Consider the following 10,171-nt stretch of genomic DNA (forward strand, 5'->3'; position numbering starts at 1 on the left):
TCAGGAAGCAGCAGTTTGGAGGTGATAGTAAAGTCTTCTCTCTTTTTTCCACCATCCAAGATGTCCCAGTGCAAAGCAGATTGGTGCCCCAGTGCTGCAATGTATGCCAACACACACACACACACACACATTCTCTCTCTTTCTCTCTCTCTCTCTGTCACTTACATGTACATACATTACTTTTCTCTGGGTTATAAGCCATCCACTGGGCCTAAACTGGAGAAATTTCCTTTAATTTTCCTTCCACTGGGAGGAGGCATTCAGCCAAACCTCAAGCATTTTCCTCCTTCATTCTCTGCTTCCATTCTCTTCTTAAAACTGTAAATAAAATATGTGTCACTATAAGAATAAGTTATCAGCATAATATAGTAATATTGGATACAGAAGGAAAAATTTCTCTCTCCCATCACCCAGCTCATGCCCAATCTTCCTTTACTGATATTCACTCAACTCTGGATTAGGAGATTTTAAGTCCATATGGCCAACTTTTATCCAGATTTTTAACAAATCAAATATAAAGAAGTTTTAAATAATAAAAGTAAGAACTTGAGTCTATCTACCTATAGTGTACCTATGATCTTTAAGAGAGAATATACTACTCCTTTTTCAAGCATATATGAAACATATATACTAATCAACAATGTAATAGGACACAGAGGAAGCCACAAGAAATTCTAAAGAATCAAATGATTCAATATAACGTAACTGTATGCAATAAAATGAGTATAGAAAAAAATCAATAACAAGAAACATTTTTTTAAAATGTACATGTCTGTACACTAAAATATGTACCCAAACCCTTTGGCTAAAACGGAAACAAACTTAGGGCTGGTTCAGTCAGAAGAGCATGTGACTCTTGATCTCAGAGTCATGAGTTCAAGCCCTACATGTGAGTGGAGAGATTATTTAAATAAACAAACATTTTTTAAAAAAAGAAACTTAAAAAAGGAGAGAGAGAGAGTCAAACCATAAATGGACTCTTAACAATAGAGAACAAACTGAGGGTTGTTGGAGGGGAGGTGGGCAGGGGGATGGGCTAAATGAGTGATGGGTATTAAGGAAGGTGCTTCTTGTGATGAGCACTGGGTGTTATATGTAAGTGATAAATCACCAAATTGTACTTCTGAAACTAATGTTACACTATATGTTGACTAACTGGAATTTAAATAAAAACGTGAAACAAACAAAAAACTTAAAATTAAATGGTATTAAAATATGCCAGTAAAAATCACTATTTAGAATGAAATTTATAGATTTAATAAACTTCTATTTATCAGAAAACAAGAAAGACTTAAAACTAATGACCTAAGTGCTTACCTCAGCAAGTTGGAAATGAGTACCAGAGAAAGCCCAAAGAAACATGAAGGAAGGAAGTCATAAACACGAGAAATCAATAAAATACTGAACAATAGCAACCCTCCAAAATAGAGAAATTTAGCTAATGCAAGACTTGAATTTTTTTAAGATCAATAAAATAGACAAGCTTCAGGCAAGTATGATAAAGAGGAAAAAAATGAGAGGGAGAAATGGAAAGTAAGCAAAATACAGAAAGAAATTAGAAATTTAAAATTACATAAACACATATATACACATATCAATGTATTTGAAAACCTAGACAAGATGAATAAATGTCTATAAAAGTATGCATATGCCAAAATTAATGCAAGATGAAATCTAAAATGTGAATAGGTTAAAACCACTACTCAAATTAGAAAAATAATAAAAGAATTCATCTTTGCATGAAAAGAAATAAAATCCTCCAACCCCAGACAATTATACTAATAAATTCTATCAAATTCTTAGAAATACATTATTCCTACCATATGTAGGTTGTTACAGAAAGAAGAAAAAGTGAGAGAGTTACCCAACTCACTTTATGAAGTCAGTATAACCTGGAATCCAATAAAAAGAAATAGTAGTGAAAGAAAATTATACCCATTTCATATGTGGAAATAGATATAAAATCTGAAAAAAACACAAAAAAACAATAGCTAACTGAACATAGCAGTGTTTTTAAAAAATGATATAATAAAATAAGATTTATCCTAAGAATGAAGAATAGTTTTATAACAGAAAATCTGTCATATAGGGATGCTTGGGTGGCTCAGCGGTTGAGAGCTTGCCTTCCGCCCAGGGCATGGTCCTGGAGTCCCGGGATCAAGTCCCACATCCGGCTCTCTGTGTGGAGCCTGCTTCTGTCTCAGCCTGTGTCTCTGCCTCTCTCTCTCTCTGTCTCTCATGAATAAATAAAATCTTTTTAAAATAAATAAATAAATATAAAAAAAGAAAATCTGTCATATAAATCACTGTATTAATGAACTAAAACGGGAAAAAATACAACTATATCATAGAAGCCTAAAAAGAATTTGAAATAATTCAACAACTGTTTGTAATATAAAAATATAAACTCAGATAACTAAGAACAGAAAGGAACTTCTGGAATGTGGTAAAGGCTCTGCATTGCCACCTACTGGAAACACCATACTTAGAAGAAAGACTTTAAATGCAGCCATAGTGAGATTAAAAACCAAGGCAAGAAAATAGTTATCACCACTATTGTTCAGCATAATTTTAGAAGTCTTGGCCCATGTAATAACACAGAAAAAGAAATTAGAAATTAAAGCATTGAAAAGGGAAGAGACTTTATTGTATCCTTATTTACTGCAACATGATTACGTACATGGAAAACCTTCAGAATCAGCAACCTGTCAGAACAAAAGAGTTGGTATTTTCATTACACTAACAATTAAAGAGAAAATATAATTTGCAAATGATACAACTCACAATAATAACAACAGCTATATAAAGTCTGAGAACAGAATAATAAAGCATGCATAAGACTTCCATGGAAAAAAATCTAATGCTTTATACCCTTAAAAAAGCATTTAAAAGAATCTGAATAAACAGAGATTTTTTTTTATGTTATTAGATGAAATGACTTACTTTTTAAAAAATAACAGTTCTCCCCAAATTAATCCATAAATGCAAAGGACATTTACCCTATTAGAATTAAGAGATATCGGGGACGCCTGGGTGGCTCAGCGGTTAGGCGTCTGCCTTTGGCTCAGGGCATGATCATGGAGTCCCCGGATCGAGTCCCACATCGGGCTCCCTGCATGGAGCCTGCTTCTTCCTCTGCCTGTGTCTCTGCCTCTCTCTCTCTGTGTCTCTCATGAATAAATAAATAAAATCTTAAAAAAAAAAAAAAAAAAGAAGAGAGATCGTGAAGCATTGTGGTAATGCTGTAGAAATAGGCAAATAGAACAATGGAACAAAATAAAGCCCTCCAAAACACACTCACTGACATATGAGGTACTTGTTAAATGAAAAAGGTGACATCTCATGTCAGTGGGAAGGAATGGGTTCTTTAGTAGATAGAGTTGGGATACCTTTCTTGATATTTGGAGAAGAACAAATGTAGATCCTTACCCTACACTATACATAAAAGTGAACTTCAGATCAATGAGTCCTAAATATAAAAAATTAAAATTATACAGCCAAAAGAAGAAAATGTAAAAGCGTATCTTTATCTACTTGGGGGTAGGAGAGAATTTCTTAAATAAGACCTAAAAGACATATGTCATAAGTTAAGAAAAAAATTTGATGGTTTTGACTCTTTCAAAATTGAGTATTTCTATTCAATGAAGAATACGATGGATAAAGTAAACAGGTGACACCCTGGGAAGAGATGTTTACAATAATTAAACAAGCCAACAGATTACATCATAATACATACGCAATATCTACAAATAAATAAGAATAAGGAAAAGAATCCAGCAGAAAAATAAAGAATATAAGTGAAAAACTCACATAAAGGGAAATCTGAAGTTACCAAATTACTGAAGAGATGTTCAACGCATTAGTATTCAGAGAAATAGATATTAAAATGAATGCCATTTGATATACATAAGTTTAGTAAAAATTATAAAGTCAGAAACTACCATATTTGGTGAGGATGAAGGGACATGTACTTTCATGTTTTATGAGTGGGAGTGTAAACTGGGATAGCTGTTCTGGAGAGCAATCTGCCAGTAACTGGTAAACCAAGGATTTATAAAGCTCATATTCACAACTCCAGTTTTGATTACATATCCTAAGGAAAATCCTACCCAGGTCCATAAGGGGACATATATGAGGATGTTTATTGCTGCATTGTCTTTTCTAGAAAGCAGTGAACCTCAAATTGTTCAACTTCAGGGGAAAGGATCAGAATATGTGAATAGATTCTATGGGATATTATACAGGAGTAGGAAGCAATAAATTAAATATACATAGAGCCACAAGATAGATTATAAAACATAGTTTTGAATGAAAAAGAGTTACATCACAATACCCTTTGTGTGAATTAACACATACACATGCAAAAGAGCACAGCATAAGTTATAAGTATACATAAATATCTGAGGACATCTGCCAAATCCATCAGAGTGGATTGTCTCTGTGAGGAGGAAGGAATGAGTGTGTGGGGATCATGGTTGAAGGGGGAAATGAAATCAAATAAAAATAAAATATAATGAAATAAGCAAGGGGCTGTGCATAGACCCATGTCAACAGCAAGAGTGCCTTGAACCAGAAGTGTGATTAACTCAGCCGTTGGCACCTGAGAAGAGAGTCCTAGAAAGGAATAAAGGGAGAATGCAAAAAGCACTGACCTGGCCTGAGACAAATCCCAATTGCTTCATAGTTGAAAGGTGTCAGGAGTTTCTCAACCTTTCCATAACTTGTATATAAAACCCAAGGTCCTTAGCAATACATTCAAATCTTTTCACCATCTGACCCCTGCCTCCTTCAACTTCATTGAATTTTTTATCCATTTGTCCCCATAAGAAGACACTAGACTGTTCCATTCTCCTGGGTCTTTGCACCTGCTACTGCTACTGCTTGGGTGTTTTTTCCCCCACCTGTCTAGTTGCAAATTCCTCCTCATTCAACATGGCCCCCTCTATGAACACCTACCTTGACCTTTCTTTCTCCTCCTTCACCTGCTCTTCCCTCATATATACAACTTTCAGAGCACTCATCACATGGCATTGCATTACTTGTCCACATATCTCTCTTCTGGATTAGATCACAAGCTCCTTGATGACATGATTCTGCCTTAGTTTGGCATCTAGAACATGCCTAGAATATACAGCCTTCCTATACTATTAATTGAATAAATGAAAGCAGGCTCAGTCATGAGAATTTGTAGATATTTGTAGTGAGTTTCCATCTATGTGCCCAGAGAACCTCTTATTCAAGAAGTATTGGGAAAACACCAATGTGTAGTGTTGTGGATGCTGGAGGAGCAGTGAGAGAGGGAGGATTGTGAAACCAAAGATGTAAGGAATTCTGGGTTAGGTCAATGATCCTGCCGCCACTCCCCTCCCTTTTGCAGGATCCAATCCTATCGCTATAAACAGCAGCAGGCCCTGGGTCAGGCAGGACCTACACTTCCTCCCACCTCTAACCTGTCGATTTTCCCTTACTGGACTGCTGTTGTGATCCTCATCAGCCTTTTCTCACTGATGTGACAAAATATATGAACTTAAAACTTCTGTCAAAACCAACAGCACAGTTAAGCCATTTGAAGACCTGTGAGGTGGCTGCAAGCTGGTCTGTGCACGGGACATGTGTGGAAGTTGTGGCCACACTCACTCCTCATCTCAGACCTCACTGAAGACATTTGGGTTCAGGGAAGCCACCATTTTGAAAGATCTTCACGGAAGTGGACACACAAGCAGAGGGAGAAGCAGGCTCCATGCGGGGAGCCTCATGTGGGGCTCGATCCCAGGTCTCCAGGATCACACCCTGGGCCAAAGGCAGGCGCTAAACCACTGAGCCACCCAGGGATCCCTTCACTGCTTTTTCTTAAGAACCAATCCTAACGTAAATTCCGGCAGCTGCTTTTGGAATATACCCTCGTTGAGTTCCAGCAGAGAATTTTGCAAGTTTGTGGGAAACATTAAATTGAATATTTACAAAGCTTCTATCCAGTTCCTGGTGCATAGTGAGTACTTGGCAAGTTAGTCTGCCACCAACCGCTGCCCATGAAAAAATAATTAATGGGAAAAAATTATTCAAGCACCAAGTGCCTTGTAGATTCTGATCATATTTTTTTTTACATGCTCCCTCTTCTCTCTCCCATCCTACCACCTTCCCTCAGTATTGCAACTTTATCCTCATCAAACTTAAACTTGATATTCTGATATGTGTATTTTGAGCTGACTCATTGCTTAGATTAAGCAGGTTTGACTCGAGGGACTCTGGCCTTTCAACACAGCTTCCAGTCCACAGTGATCTCCACATATGTCCTGCTTTCAAGACTGATATTGTCTCCATTTGAATCAGTCAGTCCCAGGCTACCCAAACCCTTGTTTTAGACTTTAAAGTAGACAGTGGCTTGCAGTGTCAACATATTTACACCCATTATGAGGGCATGGTTGTAGCCATACCATCACCCAGGCCAGGGATCCAGGGATCTAGAAGTACATCCTAATGAGGATTAGGGAAATGGCAGACAGGAAGAAGAGGTTAGAGAAGGTGTCCCTGGGCCAAACACAGAAAGCCAGGAGAGGGCATAGAGCAGTAGAGGAAGTGCCGAATGGGCATAGGGTGGTACCAAAGATTCACTATCCATTTCTCAAATTCATTTCCTGCCTTCCACAGTTCTTCCATTCTTATTATGGAATTCTTACCTGTGCAGTCTTCATAGGTATAATTTTTTCTTCTTTTTGATCTACTTCCTCATTTTCATAGACAAAGTGTCTCCCTAAAGACACGTTTTCACCTCTTGCATTATCATGAAACTCACTCTTCTCCCCACCACCACTATCCCCAATAAGCTCTTTCACTGTAAAGTTAAGCTGCCTGGGGCAAAGGTCAGTCACATTATATTTACATAAGCATAGGGAATATCAAGACATCAGGAAACACAGTGCAGATGTCTGCAGCTACACTTTGATAACCCCGGCAGCTGTGGCCATTTGAACTCTCTCATGGGAAGTAAGAAACTAAAATCCATAAAACAATCTTCAGGCAGTAACATTGAGTGTGTCCACAGAGAATAGAAATCAGTGGAGTAAGACTTAGCATTAGTGAGCTTCGTACTGAATCTAATTATTTCCTGGTGTGAATTTGTTGTGGGAAATGTAACAATTGGTGCTGACTTTCAAACAGTTCTGAACCTATTTATTATTTTACTTCATTTAATAATGCATTTCCTGGTACGTCTTATTAAGAATGAAGCCAAAAGAACAGGGGGCAAGTTTTTCTTGTTTGTGTGTAATGAATGGGACCAATGGAACTAACCTTAAAACTCCTGAATTGCTTATACAGATCTGAAACCCATTCTTTTCTTGACATGAACTATGGGTTGAAATGTCGGTGAAAGTGGTTTGTGTTTATTCTTTGACAACTAAGAATTATAATTTTAAAAAGTGCCAAGGCTAAATAGAAAGAAGAAAGAAGAAAGAAAGAAAGAAAGAAAGAAAGAAAGAAAGAAAGAAAGAAAGAAAGAAAGAAAGAAAGAAAATAAAGAAAAGGCAACTATCTGTAATCCTTATTACAAATTGTACTTAATATCCAGTCCCAACCAACCTACCACTGCTTTCCTCTGCTGGAGGCCACCTGTAAGGAGTGAAGAAACAGTCTAAGGCAGCAGAGACCTAAGTAGCCTAATTTTAGAAATAAGGAATACGAGACTCAGAAACAGTAAGAACTAGTACCATGATTTCATAGCAATTGAGGGGCAAAGCAGAGATGGGAATGTGGTTCTGTGGAACCCTAAGTTCTTTCCTTTACTCCCCACATCCTATCTCTGTTAGAGGTGCCTCAGAACCACTAGCACATTTCATTTGGAAGCCCATCTGTTGGATAAGGTGAGTGATCAATTCCACTTTTAATAAAGGATAAAATGACTATTTAGGGATGCTTTTCTGCTGTATCTTGCGTGGCTGCTTCATTTTCCTTTTCCTTTCTCTTGCAACAGGGGAATTATTTAAAAAAATATTAATGTGCTTTTCTTGAATGCTTCCCTGAATATAAAACTTTCCCTTAGTCTTGTACTACTAGCAGAGGCACTTATGAGCATTTAATTGTGGAGACTCCAAAAGGCATGTGAAGAGAATAGAAGAGTTAATGCTCAGCTTTTGATATTCAAAATAGAATTTTGCAGAAAAAGATGTTAGTCCTCAAACAAGATTATTTTCTCAAGGTAAGATCTTCAAAATTCCTTTGTTTTTCCTTGAACGTATCAAGAAATAAGCCTAGAAGTGTCAACTCAAAGAGTTCTCTCATACCATAGAGAAGATACTCCTTCCACTATAGCAGCTAGACCATGAAGCTTATTGTTCTATGGTAAGAGCAAGAATATGGTAAAGAAAGAATAAAGGTCAGGGGAAAAAACTCATCCTTCTGACTCCAAGGGATAGAGAGAAGAAGAGAACCAGACAGAGTAGCCTCCAGAAATCTTATTTTTTCTCTCTCCTTGGTGCAAAACTCTAAGGGAAAGTGGCTATGGAAACACCAGTTAAACTGAGGAGCAAACACAGTGTAGGGAGGGGTACCACAGAAAGAAACTACAGCCTTTGTTCCCATGTGCCCTGGTTCTGAGCAGGGGCCTTGTGGACTTACCTTGGAATCAGTGTGGTGACTTCATGGCAGAGGCTTGGAGTGGACCCCTCAGTCCTGGGTTCCACATGCAGTCAGTTGGGAATCCTGCCTGGTTAGGTGGTAGGGACTACATGAGTGAGAGTGAGGGGAAGCCAAGTCAGCCAAGAACCTCTAGACTAGAGTCAGCAAACTGTTGTCCATGGGTCAAATCCAACCCACTGGCCTATTTTGTAAATAAAATGAACAACCATTTGTTTACATGCTGTCTATGGCTGCTTTGGACTGCAGATGTAGATAATTTCAACAGAGACTATAGGGTTCACAAAGCCTAAAATACTTACTAGCTGGACTTTTGTTGAAAAAGTTTGCCAACCTCTGCCCTAGACCTTATGAAAGCCTGAAGGACAAGCTGCAATGAGGCCAATAAGAGATGGTGGCTTGGGGATGCCTGGGTGGCTCAGCGGTTGAATGCCTTCAGCTCAGGGCATGATCCCGGGTCCTGGGATGGAGTCCTGCATTGGGCTCCCCGTGGGGAGCCTGCTTCTCCCTCTGCCTGTGTCTCTGCCTCTCTTGCTATATCTCTCATGAATAAATAAATAAAATCTTTAAAAAAAAATGAAAGAGATGGTGCCTTGGAGCTTAGAGGAGCCAGAGGATATCAAGCTAATCCAAAGAGCTGGACTCCTTTCCTTAGTCATGAGATTCCATAGCATAAGCCATATACCCAGAAGCTATCCTGGAGAGAAGCTGGAAAAGGGACTGAACACTGAACTAAGAAATCCAGGAAGCTGAGCTTTTTATCTAGAGAGACTGAGTATTATCTAAAGGGATAACTCTATTATGTCAGTAGATTGGCCTGAATATAGTTTCTCCAACACAAAAGGGTTGAGATTCATGAGGGAATCTGAATCAGGAAATTGCATTTCCTCTGAACATTTCAGTGTGTGAGTTTTACAACCCACCTACTGATTTATAGATTATGAGTCTGGATTAAAAACCTTAGAGATACTCTTCTCTCGTTGTGCAGATCAGGAAAGAATGTCCCGGAAAGACCATGTTCCTGTAGTTATGTAGAGGATGAACTGAGACTGGAATCCAAATTCCCTAATCTAGTGGTTCCAAATACCAAATTTTCAAAGGGATTATTAGTGCTATATCTTTATGGTCTTGGCAGGAGAGCACAGTCAAACATCAAAGAAATGAAGGGAGTTTGATAAGGAAACTGTTTACCAAGGTGCGGCCAGGGTTTAGGTATACCACAAGGGAGGGTGCAGTATGCCAGGGCTGGCAGGAGTGGGGAGATTTTCCCACGGGGGCTACTCTGAGAGAGGGTAGCTTAGGAGACAAACACCAACAAGAGTGGAAGGATGCCGCTAGCTCAAAATAAACCAATGGGAAAAATTCAGGGAACTAAGTTTCCTGACTTCACTTTCTTTCTACTCTTTACTCTTCCTGTCATTCCATTGGCTGAAACCCAGAAACTTAACCTCTGAAGATAAAAAGGTGGATGTAGTTTCTAGAAGAAAAAATAGAAAAATTGGGTACCATGATATAAAATGATCATATAAAACAGTTCCTG

At 38.2% G+C, this 10,171-nt stretch overlaps 1 long non-coding RNA gene across 1 annotated transcript; it reads right to left on the minus strand.

Annotated features, from left to right (window-relative positions):
* Positions 1 to 2,468: 2,468 nt before the first annotated feature.
* Positions 2,469 to 6,821, minus strand: LOC144302815 (uncharacterized). Its single transcript, XR_013369870.1, has 3 exons — positions 6,678 to 6,821; positions 3,000 to 3,191; positions 2,469 to 2,705 (listed from the first exon to the last, which is right to left on the minus strand). It is a non-coding gene; the product is annotated as an uncharacterized LOC144302815 (long non-coding RNA).
* Positions 6,822 to 10,171: the final 3,350 nt, after the last annotated feature.

This window comes from Canis aureus, chromosome 32 (genome assembly GCF_053574225.1).
Source record: "Canis aureus isolate CA01 chromosome 32, VMU_Caureus_v.1.0, whole genome shotgun sequence".
NCBI classification, from domain to species: Eukaryota; Metazoa; Chordata; class Mammalia; order Carnivora; family Canidae; genus Canis; species Canis aureus.